Here is a 27305-nt window from a genome sequence, read left to right on the forward strand (position 1 = left end):
TGGTACATTCTCAATCCACCAGAATTAACCACAAGTGCAAAAGAGACAGTCATAAAATAATGACTGCCTGAAGGGTAGACCATGTTTAAGATATTCTTTACTGAATAAGAATGTGGAAGGTTCCATGACAATGAGACTGAACTCATTGGCTCTCATATTTTAAGAAAATATTTTTAAAAGTTATAAATTCTGTATTTTATTCACGCTACTAAGTGTACACCTTGAGTTTTCCAATTCAAAGAGCAAGGTCTTCTGAAAAATTTTCCTATTTATGCTGAATTTTTACACATGGCTGCCATTTATTGTTGAACATGCAATACCATGTGCATCCCACTTGGAAAACTGTTTGGAGTAAAAATCTCACAGATTTTTCTGCAGCTGAAGTAATATTCATATAATGTGGATTTGTGCTTGACAGCTTCTGGTGGTTCTTCAGTAAGCCTCTATACTGGGGTATCAATTTCTCTCTAGCAGCTCTTACATTTGCTGGTGTTAATGCTCAACCCTCCCTAAAAAAAAACAAACAAACAAAAACCAAAAAAGCCCAAAAAACCCACAAAACAAAACAAAACACACCTTAATTTCTTCCCTCTTAATTGTAAGTAAATGTCCCAGGAGCTAAACCTCAGCTGATGAGAAAAAGGGGGACGGAGAACGCTTCAAGTGATTTGGTGAATTTGGGTTGTATAGGACTTTCATGTCCATATACTCAGACAACTTGTTTTTATTGTTTGTAGTTTAATTTGAAATTGTTTGTTCTGGTACATTTTTTTAAAAATTGATAAAGGGTTGTAATGCATAATCATAGAATCATAGACAGGCTTGAGTTGGAAATGATCTTAAAGATCACCCTGCTCCAGCCCCCTGCCAAGGGCAGGGACACCTCCCATGGTCCCAGGTTGCTCTGAGCCTCATCCAGCCTGGGCTTTAACACTTCCATGGATGGGGCAGCCACAGCTTCTCTGGACAACTGCCAGGTCCTCAGCATTCTGACAGGTGAGGCTGACAGGTCAGTTCCCAAGGTTCTCCTTTCTCCCCTTTTAAAAATGAGAGCAAGGTTTCCCCTTGTCCAGTCTCCTGGGACTTCACTGTACAGCCATGACTTAGCTGGTCCTTGTTTCCCTGCCTGTGGAATTGCTTCTTTCCTTCTACTTTGAATCAGTGTCAAATATTTCCCGTCGTGGTTTGCAAACTGAGCTCATTGTCCATTGCTCACTCTTTGCTCGTAACTAACTCAGTGAGCTTATGATTCATAAATACAAAATCCTTAACATAAGCACATTCTATTCTAATTTGTGATGTTGTTTTGTGAATGAAAAATGAAATGCAGATTTTTAAGTAACATAATAGTAAGACCAGATGGAAATCTTATCTTCAGAGTTCTAAAGGGAGGCCAATGTAGAAGCTTAATTGAATTTCATGTAAAAGAACAATGTTTTGGTTCTTTTATTTAAATAGAAGTATTTGGTATTCCCAGAAGAAAACATTTCATTATTGCTTTTTCCTTTGCTGTTAAATAGCTCATCTCATCTAGATTTTGTATATTTAGGTAGTGTACTCTGATTTTTTTTCTATTGGACTTACTGAGTGATTATTTTTGATAAGAAATGTTTTTAAAAAGAAAAACTGCAAATAGTTTATCTGAAAACTTATTTTTATAAATATGATTAATCATTTTTTTACTGATGGATAATGAGAAAGTTGATGTTGGTATCACTGTGATTAAATACAGAGTTAAATCATGTGCAGAAAGACTTGTTGCTTCAATCTACGATCATATTGTCCTTCCCGGCATCCTTATTTAGAACAGCACTGTCTTTCAAGCTAAATACATAAAGCAGTACTAACAAGTTTTCACAGCTCTGCTTTAGGGTACTTGAAGGTTTATTTATATGTTATATCTCAAAATCTTGCCTCTGAAGCTGGAGCCCTGCCATCTGTGGTTAACTGTGCATTAAGGGGATTGCTGCCAATACAAGTGTACAAGACGACAAGTATGATCAGTTGGAAATTATCTGCTAGGAATAAGACAGAAGCACATTTAGGATATAGCTAGAGCCTTGGATTAAGGGAGGGTGTTAATTTCCATGACACATATGGTTGTTCTTCAATGCTTCCCTACTTTTAACCCTCTCAAATGATGTATTTCCACATCCCCTTTCCCCAGCTACATAATTGCCAAATAAATGGAGCTCAATTGCCAAATTTTGGAGAGTTAGTTCACTGAATAAGCAATGGAAATACCCTCTAACACTGCACATATCTTGGCATGCAGAGAAGGTAAAGAATATAGTTTTACATAATCCTGAAGGTCAGCAGCACTGGTATTTAAATCAAGGAAGTTTTGGCTGAAAGACACTGAAAGGACTGGAGCTGACAAAGGTGCCAACACTTTGGCAGTCTGTGAGCATCTTTGCCAACATAAAACTGTCTAATTGACAATTTTGTGTAAAACCACTTTTTTAAAAATTATTTTTTAAATCAAGGCAGAAGAAAGTATTTCATTATGACTTTGTCCCTTGCACTCAAATAACTCATCTCCTCTAGGTTTTGTGTGTTTAGATAGTGTATTCTGATATTTTTAACTCTACAAGAACATACAGGCCTCTCTTTTCAAGGAGACTTGCAGGGCATGGTGCCGCCCTAGCATCTGCCTGGAACATGGATCATGAATGTCTGAGCACTGTTTGGTGTGAAATTCTGGTGATACTGAGGGCCAATGAAGTTTGCAAAGGGAGTGGGGTTGGACATTTTCAAGGGGAGGTCACAGCACTTCCCTAGCTGCAGATTTGCAGAACTTTGGTGTGTGTATACATTCACCAAGATGAAATATGTTTGTTTTGTACTCCTGTTCGAAATCTGAAGTGCAGAAACGCTTAAAGATATTTCAATCCATTCTGTGTATTCTCCACTACATGTAAACTATTTTTATGGCTTCCTTTTTTATTGTCATTTTTGGGGTGGTTTTTTGGGGGTTTTTTTTGTGTTTGTTTGTTTGTTTTAGTATTTGCAGCAAAACCTCTGTGGTTGCTGGTGGAAATATCTTAAGTTAATAAAACTAATATAGGAAACAGGAAACAAAAAAGGCCACTAGCTTGATCTGATAAAAGGTGTTTAAACATTACAAGTATTTACCCACCTTAACCATGTGAATTTTATGCTCAAATAAACCTCAGTAGACAGGAATGGCATTTAATTTCATGTAGTCACAAAATAAGGTGACCAGAGAAATTAAACAAAAACATAATTTATAGTTTCCACCAGTGTTGGTGGCATTTTTAGTGTACCTTCATTGTTTCTTGATTTCTTCATCACAGGTGATAGAAACTGGTTGGTGGAAAACAATAAGGAAGAAATACTCTGATAACTTAAAAGAAAAATAAATCTCTGTTGAGTAATGGAAACTGCAGGACAGAAGAATAAACAGTTCAAAAATGTTCTACACATTAAAATTAACTGTAGCAACCATCAAACATCTAAGTAATGGCACTGATGGAGAACTGTGAATGTACATATTGGGAAAGGAAAAATGTTTTGAGCTTAAACCGAGCCGTTTGTATTTGAACCAAAATTACTAATGTTTTCTAGGTGGGATGGATATGGGGAAAGATGTCTTAATTTTGCTTGCAGATTAATTTTTCAATTGAGAAAGGGCAGATTTCATAAGATATTATCTCCCTGTGTTTATGAGGATGAGGTAAAGGCAATATCTGGTTGACATTCATTTGGGTTTGCTTTTCTTACATTTAAGCACAGTTCTGGGAACGTGTATGGAAAAGATATTAGTTTGTAACTCCCTTGCTTTGAATTACTGTATGACCTCACCTTTACTTTTCCTGCTCTGCTACAAAAGATATTGAACTTCTGAGGATTTCTCCCCCCACACCCCCAATTTACATGTCAATAAACCAGTATTATACACAGAGGAAGAATGAAGGAACACAGAAGTTAATTAATCTTAAGATTACACAGGACTGAAATGTAATTTTAGAAAGTGCTCTGAGTTTCCTGGGTAATTCTATTATCCCGGGAAGAACAAAGAAACCCTAGTACTTTTCTGCTTTAACATTTCATATCAGTGAGGAATAAGTTGTTTCCTGTTTTTGAGCAGCCAAATCCCAGCCATGTGCTTGAGCTGGCTCCTGGCAAAGAGCTCAGCTGCCTCTCTCCCCTCCTGCCTCTTCTTGGTGACAAGGCACAGAGCAGTAGGACTTATTTTCCTTCCTGTAGTGGGCACCCCAGGGGTGAAAATTTCTCTACTGAGCCACAAGAGAGGTTGACATGTCTGGGATGTCATCTCTGGCCCTTGATGTGCTCCTGATGTGCCATGGGGCATGTGTGGTTTGTCTCCAAAGACAAGGACCATGGTGAGCACTGTAAATGCCTCCTCTTCCACATTTCAGACAGTGGAAGTTGTTTCCATACCTTTGTGAACAAATAATTGCTGTATTACCTGCTTAATCAAAGTGCACTCTACCATTGCTGCATACAGAGGAGCCTCTCTAGGGGATGATTCAGAACAGAATCTTAATTTGTGCTGCCTCCCAGTTGCCTGCAGGAAGGATTGAACTCCAGGATTCTGTTTCTTAAACTTGTATGGTAGAAAATGAGAAGCTGCATATTTTGTCTTTAGGAACAGAATGTGGGAACCACCAAATATAATTGCTTGCTCTAAGAGGTACAGTCCTCCCATGTTCATGGCAGTGGTTTAACTGGTAGTGAATTTTAAGTGTGCAGTTTATGTAAAAGGAATGCAAGGAATATAAAGTCCCAGCAAGATTAGCGGGAAAAAAGCTCTACATTTTGTGTGCAATAAAGAATGCCCCCTACCAAAAACAGTGGACTGTGAAGAACCTTCTGTTCTTGATGGGGAAGAAATGAAGAAGTTTTGCTAACTTGTTAGAAGCAAGCACACTAATGATGAACTATGACAATTTCTTTTTCTGGAACTACATCCTTTAAAGGAAGAAATATAACCAAAAGCATAGGATTGTCATAGGGGAGGACGTGTTTTCTTTTAGCTGAGATCTCTTATTTCCAAGCCTGTACATCAAGGGAGTTTTCACTTCAAAGCTGTCTACACCAAGGAATAGTAACTTCTAATGAAACTGATAGTTAACCCTCAGCAGTCACATCATAAGCAAGTTGCTATAATAGCACCTGCAACTATTGCACATCCTCTTTGATTTATTTCATTTTTGATCTTTACCACCTGCTGGACCAGCACAACTTTGTTCACCCTGGCTGAGATTTTTTAAAATTAACCAGTATACCAACAAAAATACATTAACAATCCCTCATTATCTTTACATGATCATTATTTGGGCTCAATAAGAAACAACATGAATAATAACTCATCATCTACTCAGGAAAATGAAGTCACACAGGAGATCAAGGCTACATTTTTAGATAAAACAAATTCGTGTCTTTTAAATATTGCAATTAATTATGTGATATGCTGCCTGTGCTGCAAATTTCCCTGTACTATATTAGCGTTGAGGGCAGTCCCTGACAATACTTTTCAGGGTTCTCAGATATCAGGGCAACATAGACAAAATGAAGGAAGAGTGGTACGACAACCATGACTTAGCAATATAAAACACTTTAATAATAATGAAAGTAAATGCGGGATGAGGCTCAAAATCCAAATGCACTAATGACGGGGGTGAGGTCTCTTTAGGAGCCAGTGGTCAAAGATCAAGATACAGGGAGGGCCAGGGTATAAATGTGCGGCAAGAGAGGGGTGGAGTTGAGGTTAGGGTGCAATGGGTATAGGGGAAGGTGGAGCAGAAGTGCAGTAAGGGAAGGCAGGGACCAGTGGGGTGGGCTGGGTGGGACAGTGCATCAGCTGAGGGCCAGAGGGGATACAAGGAAGGGAGAACATTCCAGGAACTGGGAGTGGAGATGGTTAACTGGGAAATGGGGGTTAGGAATACGCATGAGGTACTAACATGGGCAATCCCATAACTCTTTGGAACCTTTTTTCTGGAATCACCACAACTTAAACAAGTACCTCCCAAGGTTTAGGGTTAGGGTGTAATTCTCGTTCAATGATGGTTGCCTGATCTGGGATACTGGTCAGGCTGACTCACACAGTACTGTACTTAAATTACATAAAAATTTGAAATGTTATTGTTTTCTAGGATTAAAAACAGATTTTAAAAGTTATTATGTTCTGAGCTTGCTGAAGATTAGGTCTGAATATACAAATTTTGAATATTTATCATATTGGTATTTGTATTTCTTCTTAACAAAGTATTGTATTGATTAAATTTATTGTATCCAAAATTATCTAGGAGTGGAAGAAATTTATATGGATTTCCTAGTAAGAAATAAGAGGAAAAATACAGAGCCATCTGAAAATTTTAGTAGTTTATGTTATTAGTTATTAAGGAAAAAAAAAAGTAGTTTTATCGCTGTAATAAGGTTTTTCTAATCAACTCTTGCAGAATGTTCTTCTGAATGGTTTTTACCACAAGAGGAGATTTGTCCTGTTGAGGAAAAGAAAACTTAGACTAAATTCTTGAATATTGACTTCCAAAGAGATTAACATATATTTAACAGTATTTGTTAGTTTGAGAAGAGTAAGTCAGTATTCTGTTAAAAAGTTGCGGTGTGAGTCAGTAATAGTAGGACAGCAGCCAGATAGTATTTTAATTGCAATTATTTCCATTAATCTTCCAAGCACTGTATTTACTATATTGCCAGAGAGTTTGAGACACTTCTGTTTCCCTTCTTTCTTTCTTTTCCATGTTCTCATCCCTAATAAAATGCATTTATCTGCATCTTCTGAAGGGAAAAGGAAAAAAAAAAAAAAGGAGCAACAACTGGAACCCAAAACAACCAAACCCTTGGGAATGGTTTTGCAGAGCTTTAGAACTGCATTGGTAGACTTTATGTAAATCAGGTTACTATTACTGGATTAACACAAAAGTGCACAAAGTCTCCGGGGTAAAGTGTATTATGAACACATCTGCCATCAGAGACAGACAGTAGGGCAGGAAGGAGTTTGGCTTATGGAGTTACTGAAGTTTAGCAGAGTCCTACCAGTAGAACTCAATGGGACACTTTTCACTCCTTTTGCCTTTGGAAATCTTCAGATGATAGGAATTTGTCACAGCCATATGTGACCAGCCTGTTGTATGCTGGGCTGCCTGATAAGGGATGTCACAGTTGCCAAATTTCAACTCAGGCAGGGGCTCAGTATATTACCAGCTAGGAGGAAGTCTTCTTTTTTAGGATACTGGCAAAGGGCTACTAAGGTGATTAAGGGGTGGAAGCACCTCAGTTGTGCAGAAAAGCTGAGAGAGCTGGGACTCTGTATCCTGGTGCAGAAACCACTCAGTGGATTTCTTGAATATATGAAAATATCTGAAGACAGGATGTATAGGAAATGGAGCAGACCCTTTTCAATGGTGTCTAGTGACAGGGAAAGAGACAATGGGCACAAGCTGAAACACAGGAATATAAAGAATTCTTTTTTTTTTTTTTTATGTTTACTGGAGGTGACAATGGTGAAGACTACTTTGAGCAGTATGTTTAAAATGTGTGAGGGCAAGGCCTTTTATTGTTAAAGCATTTGGGCAGTGGTCCACTAGCAACCTTTTTGATACTCCTGGGTTCCCATTATTCAGGGAATTTTATTTTGGTGCTGTGAATTGTTCAGTGCATAGACACAGTGAGATTATCCAGCCTGAGTTAGGAACCACGTAGTCAATCTCAGAGGGTCTGCAGCTTCATCTGCTACTGACAAATAGATCTCTTGGCAGGGATGAGTAGACTGTGGAGAGAGCTTTGTTCATGTATCTACACTGCAAGATTTGTATAAGATTTCCCTAATTTAAATAATGGGAAGCAGATACACAGATGTTGCAGCTTGCAACAACAGTCACTGGATTCAGAGGTGTATCTTTCATTTAGGTTTGGATTTGAACACTCTGCTGTTATTCAGAGTAGGCCTGCTCCAAGACGCTGAAAATGTATTAAAAAAACCAGCTTCTCAACAGTTTGGCAACTTGATCTGATAATACCTGCTCTCTGTACAAGAACCTGAGAAATGAGTTAGAAATTTGAGACCTAGTCGGTGTGTAGCTAGAACAGGAATTGTTTACATTATATAGGGATCTATTTAGTCAAGTAAAAGGATTTCTTTATGAAGGCACTTCATCTGTTTCACTATAAAGTTAATTTTAATTTTAAAAAGCTTATGCTATTTTTTCATAAGTACGTATTATTTCAGAAACAGATTAAAATGAATCAGTTCATTGACTGTAAACACCTCATTTATTTGAAGTAATTGTGTGAAAATTTTATTCCAGGAAGAATATTTGATATCAAATGAGTCAATAGTATGTCCTAATGTTTCTGCATAAATGAGGCTTTGTCTCAATAAATTAAAGCCTGTAAAACCATAATCTTAATAAACTTCACAAATTACTTTGCTCATGACTGTTAAACTGGAAGTGTTATCCACTCTGGAGGGAAATAATTGTTTTCATAGTTGTTTATTTCTGACTATCACAGTAATTGTAAGGCATTCTCTTTGATGTAATTCCTTGTACAGTTGTATATAAAAAGTGATATGAACCATTTTGTGTCTTAATTGGATAACTTTGGAAACCAAAAGTTATTTTCAAACTTCAAATATTGTTAAATTAATTCACTTGGAACAATTCAAATAATTTCTAGAAGGAAGTGAAGAGTAGAGTGGGTTTATTCTTGTTTTTGAATGTTATTCCCTGTTAAACAAGGTTCTCAGCTATTCCTGAATGGGAACTTTGTGCATGGCCTGTTTAAATAAATGATCTGCCATGTCCATTCAGCAAATCACCCATGCATTAATGTAATATTAAGGTTATTTACAGGTCCTTTAAAATACCACGATGAAGTACAGCTTTCATTCTTTTTAATTATGGGAGGCAAAGTACTGAAAAGCAGACCTGATCATGATTTGGCGGCTTTTGCCTTTTATTCTTCCCCAAAGCTTTCTGCTTCCATATTACCTTAGCTTATTCCCTACATCTGAGTTGCAAAACCAGCTAGAAACTCTCCTCTTTTAAAAGCTCATGGAGATTTTAAGGAAGCTGTTTTGGAATTACACTGTTTAGAGTTTCAGTGTAGCAGCTTCATGAAGAGAAAAACAGCAACCATTTCATCCAGACTTTTGCCACTGCAGCCTCATTCTCTGAATTATTGCATGTGTTCTAGTCGTTTGTCTTGTTTTGTAATGGATCTTAAAAGTGAAGGAAGGTGAGATAATCACTGGTACCTCACCCATCACAGGGTCATTGGGCTGAAAATTACCCTTTAGTGGTGGGTCATTGTGCTCTTAGATGGAGAAGCTTTGTACTATAATGACAGCTAATTATTAATAAGGCTGTGAGAGAATTGCTAGAGTAAATTTCTAAAATACCCTGAGCTGTGATTGAACATTTTCAAATATGTAATATTTCTGGGTGAAAGGGGTCATTAATTCTCCATTTACAGAATAAGTGGGCTGTGGAAAATTCAGAAGCTATCTTTAATGGGACATGATTTCAGGTTTTAGCTCCAAGTTTGTCTTGCAGGGTCAAGGATTTGGTGTGTAGGACATTGAAGATTCTTTGAGCTGCTGGTCTGCATCCAGAAAGTGACACTTCAGACTTGGAGTGGGTGATTTTGCATTAAATTCCTTGGATATGTGAAATAAAGCATTTGATCAGTGGCTAGTGGGAGGGCGTGTAGCCACAATCTGTAAAAGGAGGATCAGCCTTGTGCTTATTTAGTTTTCCATGTGATTCATACATATGAGATGACAATCTTTTAGAATTTTAAGTACCTAGATAGTATTTTAAGACCAAATTAGAGCATTTTGCAAAGTTGCTATGTCTTGTTATGGTGCTGGGCTGAATTTGTCTTCTTTTTCTGATTATTTAAATATGGAGTTTCACGGTGAATAAATAAATTGATGTTTTTCTAATTAAAAATACAGCATAGAAAATTGTAAATTAAGAAAAAAAGTGAAAATCTAATTTAAAAACTAATTTTAAAATACTTTTTTACTTTTTCCAAAATTCTTCTTTTGTAATGTCTTCAAAACCTGGCCCAGAAGTAGATAAAATACCTAATCTTAGAGTTTAGAGGTATTACTTAATAAAGACTGCAGGTAATGAATTGAGAGGGGAGGTTTTATTGTGAATATAGAATGGAACTAAATTTGAAACAAGTGTAAAGTAGATATGATAAAGTGTTGCATGAACTTATTATTCAGTTTCCAACTGTCCCAAAGAAGTTGTAATCCTGCTGGTTAAAAACATTCTATGTGACTATGGATTTCATATAAAAATGATTTAGCTTCTGTGGATTTATTCCACGTCTCTTTTTTGCTGAGCTCTTTTACTGGCTCAAATCAACTTCATCTATTAACTTTGCTTTGCTCCAGCTATCTTTTAAAGTAATTAGGTATTTTTTTTGACACCTCAATCTATTGGCTTGCTTACTTTGAGAATTTTTATGGATTGTGGTCATGCCTGGTTTACAACTTTGAGAGTTGTCTTAAAAGCAAAACATAAAGATGTTATGAATGACAAATAGCAGGCATGGTCACTCAATAGGCTTGGGAATGTAGGATTGCAGGCAAGCAATTGAGAATTTTCAAAACTTTTGACATCATTTGAGAGTAAAAAAAATGAAGGGAGGGAATTCCATTCTTCCTGTATTTTGTCCTAAAGTAGTGTTTGCCTTCGCAACGTAGACTCAAGTGAAAGGCTACAACCATGCTACTTATTTTTTAAAAAATAATAATTTATCATAATAGTACTTATATAATTATATACAAATTATCTTAATACCATGCTGCATATGAGTGATTTCTCTTTTGGCAAAGAATAAGGCACCAAAAAAGAGGTATGGAAACTTAAGCAGTTTTGTATTTTTCATTTCTTAAGCAAATGAACAGGTTTATTGCCATCTCATGGAAACATGATACCACGCTGAGTGCTCCCTATCTCCTGCATTTCAGTCAGGCAGGGCAGCTGCCTGCTCCCTTGGCAATTTGTGTGTGTGGTTTTCAAACCTGGAATAAATGACACCACAGTTACGGACTCCAGAGCACAGATCAAGCTAACAGTTTATCAGTAAACTGTTGACTAAGTTTTCATTTTTGTCCAATTACTTCGGTTTGGCTAACTAAAAAACCCATACCTTCCAGCAAGCTGTGTCTTTTCACACAGCTTCTGTCTGTCTCCAAATTTGAGGAAGTTTGGGGATTTTTAAAATACTTCTTGGCATTTAGATAATTTTTCCGCACCAACTATTTTGGTAATAAATGATACTTGTTTGGGTTCTTTTCACTGCAAAATTCTTGTTTGTAGTCCTCCAAGAGCTGTGGTAAACCTACTAATAGGGGACAGATTGTTTTTTAATGTTGAAGAGTGTGGTTGGATGCCCACTTTATATTTATAGCTACTGAAATAAAGACAATTCTCACTTAAATCACTGTTTTAAAATACTGTTTAGAAGAAATGAGAAAGAGGCTTCCATATTCTGCTAAACTTTGAAAGTAAGACTTAAACTGCCCATTTAATTAAATGGCACTTTGCCCCCTTACCCTCTTTAAAACTTGTGCTTTATATTTACGACAGGTACAGACAAATTTATGGTGTTAATTATAGGCAAAGAGACCATTTCCTGCCATAGTCATGTCACAGAACAGCTGATGTGGAAATTAGTGATAATGAGAGATACTTAGTTTCTTGTTACTTTATTGGTAAAGGAATGTATTACTTCAAAGATAGTTCTACACTTGAGAAATATTCAGTGCAAAATGCTGAAGTAGTCATGACATTCAAGTGAGAATGTGAAGATTTATCTTGGCATATGGTGATAGAAAGAAGGCGATATGTTTTGACAAGTATTGTAATTTGACAGTTAAAATAAAGACACAGTCAAACAAAAATGGGATGGTTGGTGAAAACTATGTGTGGAGTACTTTTCCTATAGTTACTCTATTTGAAAAACATGGAAGCTTTTACGACGTTGGTAATCTGGAGCACCTGTGGGCTTTGACTGAGAACCAATGGCATTATATCTCACATTACAGCATTGCATTTTTTGGATTTGATTTCCAGAAACAATACTGCAACAGTGCACAGTGGGAACTTACCAGTGTGAGTATTACTCATAGATGAATCAGGAAGGTTATCACAAATGACTAAACAGAGAGTACCACAGGAAGATCTTCCAGAATCAAATTTGTTTGGTCCTTTCTTTTTTGTTCCTTTGGTTGCTGGCAAAGTAGGAGGAATCCACAGGAGGCCTGAAAGCACTCAAACCTTCAGAAGTAGTTAATTTTATACTGAAAAGTCCTGAAAATTGCCTCTTAAGGGTCAAACCACCTTGATTCTCAAGTGTTTCCATGAAGATCCAACACTCTGTTGAAGCCGTGGCTGTGCCTCGGGGAGCAGCGAGTGCTGTGTTGGTGTGCTGGAGGCACAGCCTGGCCGAGGAGAGCTGGAGCTCAGCAGCAGCAAGGGCAGGGTTGATGAGCCCAGGCTGCTTCCTGGGCAGGACCAGGCAGACACTGATCTGCCTGCAAGTCCTCGGTTGGTACTTGCTTGGATGCCCCTTTGTTCAGCTCTCTATACCAGTTTTGTCCTCTAGGAGTTTCAGAGAGAACAATCTTTGATATGGAGACAGGATTATTAAATTGTGCAAATTATTTGTTGGCTTTATCCAATGTGTTGATTTATTCAAACTGAGAATCTGAGTCATAACATGTGTTTTGTTCATCATTATTATTTCCTTCCATTAATACTATTTATTCTGAAAAAGAAATAAATTGGAATAGTTTGAAAGGAAACATAGAAAAACAGATTTTGTTAGAGGCAACATTTTTTTTCTTGGAGAAGTTGGATATTGGTGTGTACAGTTGCCAGCTGCTACTGTACTTTGAGGAATACTCTGCTCTTCTGCCAGGAAAAGGATCTGAATACATTAAACAATATATTAAACATAGCATAATACAGCTGCCTTTTATTTAGTTTATTGTTGTTGCATAGTTCTTACCAACACAGATGTATTTACTTCTTAAATCCGCATTATTGTAGAAAGGAGATGCTTATAAATCTGCTAATCTCAAATTTAGATTGGACCCAAGGCTCATTTTCTGGTACCAAATATAACTAGACTCAATATATTTTGAAAGTTTCAGGGCATTTCTTTGTCAATAGCTGCAACTCACTGTCCTGTATATGTCAGAATATTTTTTTGATTATATTAGATAATATCCTAGAAACTGAAATAATTATGGCTGTACCATTTTCCTGACCACACTCTTTAGGTAGTGACCTTATTATGGTTATTTAGTTCTATGATAATGGTTTCATTACTGACTTCAGTGGCATCACTGTGTCTGAGAGGACTTTAGGAGGAATTTTCAAGGAGATTAAAATTAATCTTGAGGGTTTTCCCCTCCCTAAATATTGTGTCTGATTTGTCCCTCTAGAAAAATTAAAATAGTTGTAGTTTCCCATGGAATAAAAGATGTTAAAAGTCTGTAAAAAAGAAATATGGCAAGGTTGCCAGAGTTTAGCAGTTTACTGCTAATGAGTATCAGTACTTAAAATCTCAGGTTCCTAATTTTTCTTTTCCTAGTTACTAGTCAATGAAGGCCATGTTCTTGAGCTAAAATGTAGGGGGGAAATTATGACTTGGAAAGTGTCGGACTTCTCCGAGCTCTCCAGTTTTCCCAACTAGAATAGATGAAATTACTGCAACAATCAAGATGGCTCCTTTGAAAGTAATGTAACCTTATGTTTTTCTCAAAGAGTCTTTGAGAAATTTGGATAGATCAGCACCGATACAACACAGGTTGTCTTGGCTTGCAAGGCAAGATGTAACTAAAAATATGTATTCTCTCACAATCTGTTGAAAACAGGTGTTGCAGTAATCTTTATCTCTGGAGGGCATCATCTCCTGTTAATGGATCATCTGTTAAAACCAGGTGGGGCAGAGTTCTTTATCTTTTCCACAACCCATCCTTCCTTCAGGGGAGATATCTTCTGTTAATGGGCCATTGGGTCCCACTGCATGACTAATAAAATTACTGCATCCCATTGGGAGATGCTCTACCCAGGGGAAGGCGCCAAACATTTCCTACCTAGATAAAATCCTGAGATTTGGAACACCAAGGCAGCATTTTTCCACTGGATTCCAGAGAAAAACTGCACCCTTCTGCATCATCATTGTATCTTTGGAGGAAAACTGACCTTCTACAGGGGCACTTCTCTAACAGAACCACATCTGTCATTCCAGGAGGATGCAGCCACCATTTAATGGGACTGCTACCAACACCCTGACTGGCGGGATGTCAGGTAGTCTTCTGGCTCTGTCAGTGTTTGGAGTTTGTTTTTGGTCTTTTTTTTTGTATTACTGTATTTTTTTTTTCATGGTAAAGAACTGTTATTCCTATTCCTATATCTTTGCCTAAAAGCTCCTTACTTTCAAAATTATAATAATTTGGAGAGAGGGGGTTTACATTGTTCATTTCAAGAGAGGCTCGTACCTTTCTAAACAAACACCTGTCTGTCAAACCAAGACACATGTTTAGAGCTGTACAGAATATTTCAATGCACTGTATGAAATTAATATGCATATTAATTTTTAAAACTGCAGGTTATAATTTTATGTATGAGACACTTCTGTGTTATGTAAAAAAAATTCTCTGCATGACTGTTCCATTTGCAGAATGCATATACAGAAGGCTTATTTTAATAATCGCAATGCAATATTTGGCTAGGTTCACTGCAGTTACAGTAATTTCATGACTATAAGGCACACCCTTTTGACTAAAATTTTGGCACAAACCCAGAAGTGCGCCTTATAGTCTGATGCACCTTATATATGGACAAAGTTGCGAAATTTGCCAACCTGGAAGTGCGAGCCACAATGGGGGGGCAGTGCCACTGGAGCGCAGAATCGTGAGGCGGGGTGGGAGTGGGCAGCCGTGGCCGGGAGGAGCTGCACAAGGAAGGAGGGAGCCACCGCCGCCGGCTCTGGACTGGCGTTAACCATACGGGGACGGAGGCAACCTCTGCCGCTGGCCCAGCGTAAGCTGCATAGGGAGAGACAGAGGGAGACGCTGCCGCCGCTGGTAGCCTGCATGAGCCGCGAGGGGAGAGAGGGAGGGAGCCGCCGCCGCCAGCTCCAGACCAGCACTAACCACGCACGGAAGGGGGGAGCCGCTGCTGCTGGCCTGGTGTGAGCTGCGTAGGGAGGGATGGAGGGAGATGCCGCCAGCAGCCTGGAGTGAGCTGTGCAGGGAGGGAGGGAGGGAGCTACTGCCACTGGCCTGGCGCGAGCCATGCAGGGAGGGAGGGAGGGAGGGGTGGCCACAGAAGCCCCGAGCTGTGAGCCGCGGTCACCCCGAGCCAACCTGGACCATGGACAGCCCCGAGCTGCCCCAAATCACCATGAGCCGTGGCTGCCTTGAGCTGCGCCTTGCCAGCCGGCACTGCAGGCAGGCGCAAGTGCCAAGGCCCCTGGCATGGGGAGGGTGCCTGGGGCTGTGTTTAAAGGCTACGCCAATCTGTGAAAAATGTTTGCAATTTGAGCACCTGCCAGTAAACCCTTCAATTGTGCGATTCCGTTACTATTTCGTTACTTTGCTGCTTGCGGCACAGCTCCTCTCTGCAAAAAAAAAAAAAAAAAGTGCGCCTTATAGTCCGGTGCACCTTATAGTTGTGAAATTACTTTATTTTTATTTGGTAATGTATTTATAACCTTATAATCAAAAAACATCCCATAAAAACAAAATAACCGAAAACCTACCACAAACAAACAAACAAACCCCGACCAAAATAACACAGAGCCAGAATCATTCAACCTACAAGTCGCATCCTGTCTTCTGTTAGGTGGAAAGTTAACCACTGCGACCTGCCTGCAACATCTGGCCTAAGGAAAACCAATAAACTCATGTGCTTGCTCTGTCCAGCTGCTTTTGCAGCTGGGAATTGCTTTTTTCTTGAATTTGTCTCCCTTTTCTACAGCCCTGTGTTGGGCCATGGCTCAGTTTGCAAACAGCTTTGGGGTTTGCCCACATTTCCTTTGTTGTATCTGGTTCTTCTTGGGACAGGTCTGCAGCCAAAACTCTGCAAGCAGCTTGTTTGCTTGATTATGGAAAGCGAGCAACAACTGAGATTCCTTACACAATGCGCAAAGCAAACAGTTTTTTGAGTACATCCTTCTTGTAGCTATAAATACATACATAGGTTTATAGGTACTTTTTCCAGTGAGGTATATTTAGGCCTATGTGTCTTAATTGAAAGCAGATGGCTTTTCTGAGCAAGCGGGATAGAGAGAAGCCTGTTGAGGGGAGAAACAGCAACAGTGCCTTGATGTTTTAAGGTGTACAAGGTAAGTATCTCCTTGTCTATGGTCAGGTATACAGAACATTGAGAGAAAACAAAGAGATATTCTCCAGATGTGTCACAAAAATAACTATGGGAACTCAAGAAAATGAATTGTCTCATTCCAGTGGGAACCAACCTGCTACTTCTGTGTTTGGGTCAGTTTGTCATAAGCTTCTAACTTGAAACCTCTGAAAAAATACAACAGTGAGCTGCTGAAAACACAGCTTACCTTAAGCTGTGCTTTCCCAGCATTGAAATTTCAGGTGTTCTGCTGTTTGTGAGCCCTCATGTCCTCCCAGCAGGGAAGATGGTGCTGGCTGTCCGTGACTCAAGACAGGCTCTGTTTGACAGATAATCATGAGATAAAGTAGGTTGTGTCTCGAGACCCCTTTCTGTCATTTGTTCCTTCTGTGGTAACAGGCAGAGTTAGCCCTGCATTTGGCTTTCACCCTTGTGCAGTCTGACAAGGAGACTGTCATTCTGACGGCATAATATGGTCTGTCAGCACAAAATCCGCTGTCTGTGCACAGTGGGCTAGACAGGAGAGAAGTAATGTGCTTGGGCCAGGTACAGAAGAAGGAATTGACACATTTAGTGGGGTTCTTGATGGTGATTTGTAGGTTGTATTTGGACCACAGGTCGCTCATTGAAGATCTTTTCTAGTTAATAAGATCTTAAATGGCAGTTTCTGATTTATTAAATGAAAGGATGTGACATTGCAGAAAAACAGTGCCTTTGGGTCATAGGAGACAAGGCGTGTAATCCCAGTTTACTAGGAAACTAACAAAAAGTATATCCTGCAGACAAGAGAGAAAACTGCTTCAGTTTGAGGGAGAGGATAAAACATCTTTACAAGGCTGAGGCTGGAGGACAGAGCGAGAACCTAAATTTTGGGAGTGGAGGTCTTGGTAATAATAGGAATAGAGTGGAGTGTCTCTGGAGACTGCCCTTTTACAGTGGAGAGCCTGTTAATCTTGTGGTCTCCTTGAGTCAGCCTTGAGCTGTAGCTTCCTAACTGCAGTGTCCTTGATAGCCTGTGCTCTGCTGGACTGAGTCAGTGTCTTCTCTTTGACACACAGATGCTGCTCCTCAGGGCACAGCAGGTGAGTCTGGATGCTGATATTTAACTGACTCTTTTATTCCTATGGATGGTTTAACTGCATGTTGCTTAGAAACAGGACCTGTGTGTGGGAGGAAGTGCATTCTGGTAGGAATTCAAAAGTTGGTCTCCTTTCAGAACACAATTGCAGAAAATTTGCTTTTGAACATTTAGGGAACTTCCTCATAATCTCTTCACTGAATGTCTGATGCAGAACTTTGGTGTTGCTTACAGTTTGATTTGTGCTCTTAAAGAAGAACTGCAGATCAAACACTTTATAATTCATATCATCCAGATAATTCTGAAAATTGTTTTCTGATTGAATGACACCCAGGCCATATCTTTTCTTCAGGTGTTTGCAATATCTTTTGCCTATGTCTCTTTTGCTACATCAGCAAACTGTTCCTTGCCGTGAACCCTGAATGTCAGGTCTTCAGTGCATTGCTTGGATAGAGTGAGGGCCAAGCTTGTGTTTGCAATCCTGAATCCACAGTACAAAAAATGTGCTTATCTTATAGGAAGCTGAAATTGTATATCTAATGCTAGAAGTGAACTTTTTGGGACTTAGACTTTGCAACCACCTCACCAAGCTGTTCAAATGTAAACAGCATTTTTAGCTAGATCCATTTAAGTTTTTTGAGAACCTGCTAAACAAGTAGCACCTGTTCCAGAGTAAGGCTTGAAAGCTCTTAACAGACGGCCCAAATATTGGGGTTTCAGGCTTGTTATATAAATCCTTCTTATTCTTAATATCTTAAACTACAAAAAAATAGGTCTGTAATAGGGGAGCTGAAGCCATGTGATGAAAGATGTACTATTGGCCTACCCCAAAATTCTGCAATTGCCATTGAGCTCAACTGTGAAGATCTAGCTTAGACAAAATAATCTGCTGAAACCTGACAGTTTGATTTATTCAGGGGTCCAGCTTCGAATGAAGCAGCAGCATGACTCTTGGGAATATATTGGGTTGGAAGGTATTTAAAGGGCAATTTGCCAAAGCAAGTTGTATGTGCAAGGCATCTGGTGACACTGTTCTTGGAGGCTAGGCCATTTGCCCTGATTTATTTGCAGTAAGCTGTCCAGTCTGTCCCCTGCAGCACCATGAGCTCACCCTGAGGCCCCATCTCAGATTTCTTTCCTTCTGCTAAGTGGAGAAGCTCCTGTTTTTGGTGCTGCCAGACCCATTTGGGGTTGTAACCATCCTGCAAGAGTAAGAAATGACCTGTTCTTGAGCAGAATAGTGGGCTTTCTCCAGAGCCTCTGTTATCTGTTTTAAAATTTGCCTGGTATTGATACTGCTGATGTGTTTATTGACCAATAAAGGTGCTGATCAGATGAAGGATGTGTCTGAAGATCTTGCCATATGTCTACTCTTCCCAAAGAGCTAAGGTTTTCAGATAATCCAAATGGTGGATTATCTCCCAGCTTTCTCTGTGGAGAAGGTGGGTGCAGCACTGGTTGTTCTTGCATCGCACAGAGCCTGTGCTCCGACTTGTGTGAACTGTAGGTGGTGTTGTGGAGGGTTGTCTGAGAAGGAGGATGTCTACGAGTTTGGAACACAGAGACCTGTGTGAGCTGGTACGGCTTGATTAGGTGAATGGGGTGAAAAATAGCAAGTAATGAGACTCATTGTAGTGCAGATCCTGCCGGCAGCCATGGAGCTGGTTCATGCAGCACGGCTCACTTTGTTGCTGTGGTAACCACCGTGGTATTTTTTTTTTTAATATTTATGCTGTGTAAAAGGAGCTTGGATAACCTAAAGATAGCATGGATGACTCTTTAGCATGAGTTCCTTCGGTAGCAATGGAGACTTTGATTCCTTTAGAAAGACTTAGCTGATGCTGTCTTATTTTTCCCAAGATTGGTGAAAAATGCTAATAAATTGGCACTTGTGCAGCCTGGGGAGGGGGGTGAGGTAGTGGCAGTGTTTGGGGCTGAGTCAGAAAAACTCAGTTCTTAGTTCCACTTTGTTCTCTTCCCAATGCCTTTTTTGTTTGTGCTTTAATTTGAGCTTTCAGTATCAATGTTCAGTCCTCATGGGATGACTGTTTTCAAGGCGGGGATGCTGCCTGCTTCTGTGAAATCAGATTAGGTAGAAGATGTGTAAAGCGCCATGATCATGCTGTAAGGAGTGGAACCTTGCTGGTTCCAAAATATGATAGAATTTGCAAAGCCCTACGGGCATCAGTACGTGTTCTGGCAATGTTGGTTTCTTTTGGTATTTTTTACCTGGCTAGATTGCAGGATTATTGACAGGATATGTTTTGTAAAGGTTTTGTGTTTTCCCAAGTGTAGTGAAACTACTTGAGCAATTACCTAGTGCAGCTTCTTGTTCCCAGAAGCTCAAGGAGTGGGAAGGCATTTGAGCATTCGCTATTCTGTCCTGATCTCTCAGAAAAGCTTCTCCTTCCTTCGGACCCCAGTTTCTCACTGAAGGAATCTCATTCAGCACAGTAAAGAGCAACAAAGAGCAACCGTTGCCTCAGAGCAAGCTAATTTACAGGTTGAACTTTGCAGCTGCTTTTCTGTTACAATTATCTGAAGTTTCCCAGCACAATCTGTTGATTTCAGTTGTGTTGCCCTTTTGCTGATTTGTTGAACTGTTGCTTTAGCAGCAGTGCATTGCTGCATCCAGGAGTGTGTATGAAAGTCTGTGGTTTTCCAGGGAGAGGAATTTAGAAAATAGGAAGTCTGTTGTACGGTTTTTGAAGCTCTTTTTAAAACAAGACAAACCACACCAATCACCGAAAAACCTCCAAACTAAACCGAACCCCTGGTAGCTCAAGATCAGAGATTTAAAATTAGGAGGAGTTTAAATGTGGGGAAAAGAATTTTTCTTTTCCTGGAGAAATCATCTCAGAAATAGTTATTTATTACCTGTAGTCATTTGCCTGACCACTTGGCCTGTACTTCACAGACTCAGGACTCAGAAGAGTTTCTCACTTCACTTTTAGATAAGAATCGTGGAATTGTTTAGGTTGGAAAAAAACTTCTAAGGTCATCAAGTTCAACCAAGGACACAGAAGCATACATTTCAGTTGTATATTTTTCTTCAGGATACTCTTGGCCACGACACAGATGCAGGCAGTTGAGGATTATGAGTTGCATCTTTGTGTTTTGTTGACAGGTGTTAACTCTGGGGGTTTGCCAACCCTCATTAAGTGAGACTTCCTTCTCCTGTGCTGAAAAGCTGGCAAGTGACAGAAACCCCTTTCCTATTTTTTCAGGATATTCAGGATCCCTCCTGAGCTCTGACTTACCTACTGCTGGGAACCTAGTCTGGTTAGCTGGCATATTATTTGTGTTACTTTTGATAACTGCAGTCTGGAGGATTCTGGCCAGGAAGGTGGTGATGTACAGACAGATCCAAACTGTGTGTGTGACACTTCTGTTTCCTCAGCATAGCTGGGAACAGTTTTGAAACATCACACTTACTGGGCCTCACACCACAACTGGTTGGACTCCTTAAGTTCGAATTCAGCCGCTGTCCAGTTCAAGGAGCTGTTGGGGCAGTGTGCTCTTCTCTTTTAAAAGTATCCCCGAAGCAGGTGTGGCTAAGAATGGAGATTGATGGACAAATCACAAGTGCAACAAGTGCAACTGCTGCCATTCAGATGTGTCTGAGTGGTGTTCCCAGAGCAAATTCCTTTCTAAGTTTTTAAATTATCAGCTTCCCAATCTTTATGACTTTTTTTGGTACCTTCTACTTAAAATACATTGTTTCAAATACCTTCATGCAACAACAGATTAATACTTCAATTTGCTGACTGCATTCACCCTGATTCTGCTTCAACTGGAAAAAATTATTCCTTGGTGATAATAATGAAATAGAAGGGAGACTATGACGTCAACAAAATCTGTAAAATATGTAAATAAAACTAACATTTCTTCTCCCATCATCTCTCTGGGGATGGCAAAAAACAAAAGGGTTATGAGGAATAATATTTTACTTCAGATTGAACAGTAAACCAGAGATAACTTAGATACTCTGAGATAATTCAATACATTTATCTTCAACTATAGCAGAAAATCTCAGTCTCACACTAATTTTTCAATTTAGGTAATTCCATTCTGCCTTTTCTACCTAAGGTGGCTTTGGTGTTCAGTTATTATTTATTGCAGGATATTCTTGTGTGATTACCTCTTCTTCAGCAGCTTTATTTTCCTAGTAAATGAAATGTTTCAGGTTTCTCTGCAGAAAATGTGAATAAGAGATAAATGTATGGAATTGTATGTTCAATTTGGAAACAGTATCTCCACAGCAAGTCAGAATTTGTTGGATTTGGCTTAGAATAATGTCACAATTGCTGTTATTATGGTTTGATATGTTATGATAGTTTTAATTGAGTGAATTTCTCCTCTGAGTGACTAATTTCCTTTAAAACATAGTCCTTTGAAGTGTAGAAAAACCTACACCCACAAGTTCAGAAAAGTAACTGGTTTGTACTCTGTTTATGGTGCCCATTGATACACAGGTGTGTTAACAGTTCTACTTCTGGAAGTTCTGGATGATATTCACACTAAGAAATATACTTAATTTCCCACTTCCTTTTGCTTAACTGCAAAGCAGCTAAAATGGAAAGCAGTGGTGATATATAATGAAGCCTAAAGGAATTGCAACCTTCAAGTCCCTTATTACTGTAGTATTTATAAAATAATTTACCAGAGTTAAGTTTCCAATTCCTGCTTTATGCAGAAAACAAGATTTATCATAGGCAAACAGATGGTTTCCTGAAATTATTATCTTTTTCTCTGTTCAAAAGACCACAGTAATAGGATATTAGCAGTCCCTGGTGAGGTGAGTCTGTGACCATGGGGTTTATACACAGGAAATTCAGAGTCTTTGCTCTTCTTTACTAAAGAAGGGATTTCATCTCTATGCTAGAAAAATAAATAAAGAATTAGAGGGGGGTGCGGAAACTGTTTCAGGCCTTTGGTTTGAAGACGGAAAGCAGTTTAAAAAACAAGACCCAGTCTTAAGTTAATAATTTTCAGAGAATGTTCATCTGCAGTTGAACTTCAGATGAAACAAACTATACAATTTGAATTAGTTTCTTACCTGTAAATTAAAACATTGATCTTTTATGGTACTTTTTTATTATGACAAAATTTGTAATGGTGAAACATCACCACTGATTATTTATACTCATCACAAAAGTGAAATTGCAGGGTGTGATTAAAATGATGAACATTATTTACTCTTGTGGAATTGTAAAGATGCTAAAATAATCTGATTTAAATAAAAATTCAGCTGCTTTTGAAGTAGCTATTCCATTTCTTCATACAGCATACTTTTGTAACTAAACTTTCTCACTAAAAATTGTAGACTAATGACTGGGGAATGACAACAGTCATCAAAATTTCATTAAGTATATATTTATATATTTGAACTGTCATTTAACTGTGATTCTTTCTCCCAGGTGACTGTATGACAGGAACAACACTCATGGGATTCACCATGACTGACTTGAGATAAATGTAGCTGTAACTGCAGATGAATCTCAGCAGTCCTCTGAACTTCCTTCATTTTCAGTAAAGGTACATTTTAACTTTCAATTCCTTTAGCCTGTTGCATTTCATACTGCTTGGAATCATACTTATAATTTTCTGTCATTTTACTAACTATGAAGAAGTCTATGTTGGTAACTCTGAAGGTGCTTTGCAAACATGGAAAATGTAAATGGTTTGTAGTTTTTTGAGTTTTTGGTGAGAGATGGAACCTAACAGAAAAAAAGAAAAATATCACAGTTTCTTTTTAGATTTTCTTAGAATCTCTGCCCTGGATAATGTTCTGTTCTTCCAAAACACTTAATTTGTCATAATTTTTTTTCTAGTTCTTCTTTATAGAAGTCAGGGTAGTATTTATAGAAATTATTTTTCTTCTTAATGCTTCCATTTTTCATACTATATATTTCCAAGATTTCCTTAGGAGAGGAGCCAGGAGAGCATCAGTGTCATTGATCTGTGGTAATAATTTTGTTTCTATTGTGAGTTGATGGGAGCTTGTGAATTAAAACACTACCAATAAATGATGTATGGGAACATATAAATTGCAGACTGCCACAAGTATATCATGTGAATAGGTGGGTGTTAAAGGTATCACAGCTGATAATAAGGAATCTTCTGTTTCACTGGCGTATTTCACAGTCCATAATGATCAAATAACTATGAATTAAAATGAGAACTTTGGTAAATGCTTTCAGCTTTTGTTGTTGTTGGTTTCGTTTTTGCTTTTTTTTAATATTTTTATTTCATTTTTGCTGTTATTCTGACTGATTGCTTGCCAAGTCTGATGAGTTATTAGACCAGGAATAACAAAGGTTGCAGCAGTATCTGCACAGGGATAGAAATATCTTAATCTTGTCACGGTGTGCACAGCATGGCCTCTTTTCAAAGGGCTAGGGGAAGCCTGGAACCTCCCTCCCTTGCATTTGGAACTGTGTTTCAGTGCAGGTCCCTGCCTGAGCCCTGTTGTTAACAGTGCCTCTTGTCTTGTCATATACCTTGCTACTCCTGGTCTTTCTGGATTTGCCTCATACCCAGGGAATGATGACTAGTGAGCTGATGAATTAGGAGCACCAATTCTCTCCTAGTTTTTCTGTCATCGGTCTGGTTCTGTTCCTCAGATCTTACCACCTCTCTTCTGTCCTTTGGTGCTCCTCTGGCTTGGGGTACGACCCAGGAAGAGGGAGTGAATACTCCAGCATTTTAAAATAAAAATGTGAATCTCCAAAAGTCTGTGCTTAGCAACCATCTATTAATCCAAGCCAGCATGAAGCAAGTACTGGGTATTCATAGACATACCAGCCTTTTGATGGAGTTTATCAGCTGAATGCTCAGCTATACTGTACTCAGCTAAATTCCAGGTGGGTTTGCTAGCTGAGTACAGCTTTTTGTTGGCATAGGTGTGGTCTGTGAATTAGGTAATTCACAGATTCCTTGGTGCAGAGCTACTGACCATACTCCACAAAGTGTGAGAGAAGAACTACCATTCCATTTTAGTGGATTAAAGGCTCTTTGGCTATAGAACCATGGGTAAAGGTAGAGATGAGTGTAGAGGAAGATGTCCTAAACACTTAGCTGGAAGTATTCTTCAGTGGGAGTCTTCAAATCCTTCCTTTTGAAGCCTTTATGTTTCTTGGGTTAAGTAAGCGATTGCTGATATTGAGTGACAGAGTGGGCCTTCAGTTTATTGGTAAGAAATTCTTCTGGAGAGAGGGAAGACCTCAATTTAGTTCAAAATATTTAAGCAAATATGTGACTAGGCCCTGGTAGGGCATTCAGTAATTCTCACCGGTATAATAACTAGCGTGTGTCCCACAGAGAATCACTTCCAGGAAGAGGGATCAACAGATTCCTACTGAGTATTCCCAGCTGGCATATAGGGATGATTATTTCATCAATAAGCTAACCTTTGTGAATACCAGTACCTAAACAAATTGAATACTTGCACTCCAAGTTAGTGCTGTTTTGTGGCAGGGTGCCTGATATCTTTTTGCTGTGTAAAGAGAATTAATTCCCTAAGTTTGAATTTAATTCTCTTTTGGTTATTCTGAACTGGGCTTTTAAAATGAACAGAATTGTAGTTAATTATCTGCTGATGCTGTCTCCATGAGACAAAACTGAAGTGAAAATTCTCTCAGTAGAAAGTGTCTGACTGGAGGGTAAAATTCCTTAACATCCTACAGGTATTTTAAGTAGTTCTTTTCTTCAGGTATTTTCCAAAGTGCTTGATGAAAGTGCTTACTATCAAAAACTGGAAGTATTCCTCTTCTAGTAGAAAGGCATGAATAATAGACCTGCTGTACAACCTGGATTTATACCTTCAGTACTCCAGACACTGGAGCAGTGAATGACGTATAAAAAGAATATATGAGTACTTAACTGGAAAAGGCACTCAGGAAGAATGGTTGAAATATTTGTTTTTACTTGAAATTCATAATAATGTTGGGGTAAAAATTTGTCTGATGTTTCCACAGTTTTTTATTAATTAGAGCCTTCTGCACTTAACTGTGAATCTCTAAGCTGTGGCTGAGCAATAATCATTTCCTTATCCAGCTTGACACTGCTGATAGCTCTTGTAATTCATTCTCTTGATTATGTTTGGCAACTCATAATTTGCTGGTAGCTGGTGTATCAGAATGAGAGTTCCTGGTAAGCATTCACACCATTTAACTCTCATGACATGATTTAATTAGAGGAAATTACCTGAACGTTACCCCTACTTGTTTTCCCTTTTATGCGGGTGTAAGACAAATGGAGTGTCCATACTATCAAAACAGGGAAAAGGACAAGCAGCCTTGAAGGATAGGGAATTTGCAAAAACAAGGAACTCAGTCCGTAGGATTTCATGCTGATCTCTCTCTTAATTAGATAGGATGTAAATTACTCTTATTGAGATATGACGTGAGGATTTTTTTAAAAAAATCTTACCTATAATACGATGAATACTTTATTCTTACTTGTAATCAGAGATTATCTACTTGCATTTGTTCCCATGCATTTTTGCCTCTTCATAAAAGCCTTTGCTATTCCTTTGGTTCACATACATGACGTGTTTTGACATGAGCATGACGAAAATCTGTAACATAAATGAACATGTGACGAATGACAACAATTCATAATTTGAACTGTATGATCCCAGCCAGGGACTGAACAGTGCCACCTCTTTTCCTGCTGGCAATCTCATGGGAGAAGCTCTTCACCTTAGAAACAGAACACAACCAACTAAAGGATCTCAAACCCCACCAAATAAGGAGGCATCCAAACCCCGACCCAACACTTTATGCACAGTGGGGAGAACTGGAAAGGTTACCCAAGGTAGGATTTCTAATAGAACAGTGCAAAAATGTGTTAATTTGCACTTAAATTGTAGAAGCCATGTGTGGTAGAAAGAAAGAATGAGCTTAGTGAACTAAATAAAGTCCTCAGATTTCGTTTGTTATGAAGATATTTTTGCTAGACGATTTTTATCACACAGGATCTGTCTATTGCCAGCTTGCAAAGCATTGTGGGATTCTGTCCAAGACATTTCAGTGTTAATTGACTCTCTGTATTTGCTATATTAATTGATTACAATTCAGAGAATTTCAGGAACAGGAAATGCAATTCTGAGAACTCTACAGAGGACTTTTAATATTAAGAAATTTTATAGTTGTGGGTAACTTTTGGAAATATTTTTCTCAAGGGGTAGATACCTCTGTGTTGTGCTTAGGAGTCCATGTGTGTGTTCATATGCTTATGGCCTGCTTTATAACCCTCTTCTCACAGAAAACCCAAAGTGAAGAGGTACCACTGCTGAAGTATGGTGTAGAAGTCCCTAGCAAAGAATTGCCCTGTGAGATGTTTTTGTGCCAGACAAAAGGCAAAAGATCTTTGTTTCCACATTTAAAGCATCTTTAGGCCTATAAACTACAGTAATTTCACGAATACAAGCCGCAGCAATTTGACAAAAATTTTGGTGGAAACCCGGAAGTGCGGCTAATAGTCGGGAGCGGCTAATATGTGAATAATTTTCTGACATTTACAACCCCAGACGTGCCAGCCAGGGCGCTGAGCCAAGCACCTGCCAGTAAAAGCCGGCATTCGGCGATTGTTACAGTGTTACTTGTGTTGCCCTGACTCCCTGCAGGCAGCACAGGGGGCGGGGAGAGAGGCGGGAGAGCTCTCTTCTTCCCTCCTCTGCTGCAGCCCAGGGGAGGACGGGGGAGGGGCGCGCCACCATTGCCGCGGTTCGGGGAGCCGACGGGGGCCCTGCGCCGCCATTGCTGCGGCCCAGGGAGGAGGGGGGGGGGGCTGCGCCGTCATTCCCGTGGCCT

This window comes from Catharus ustulatus, chromosome 14, assembly GCF_009819885.2.
Source record: "Catharus ustulatus isolate bCatUst1 chromosome 14, bCatUst1.pri.v2, whole genome shotgun sequence".
Lineage (NCBI taxonomy): Eukaryota > Metazoa > Chordata > Aves > Passeriformes > Turdidae > Catharus > Catharus ustulatus.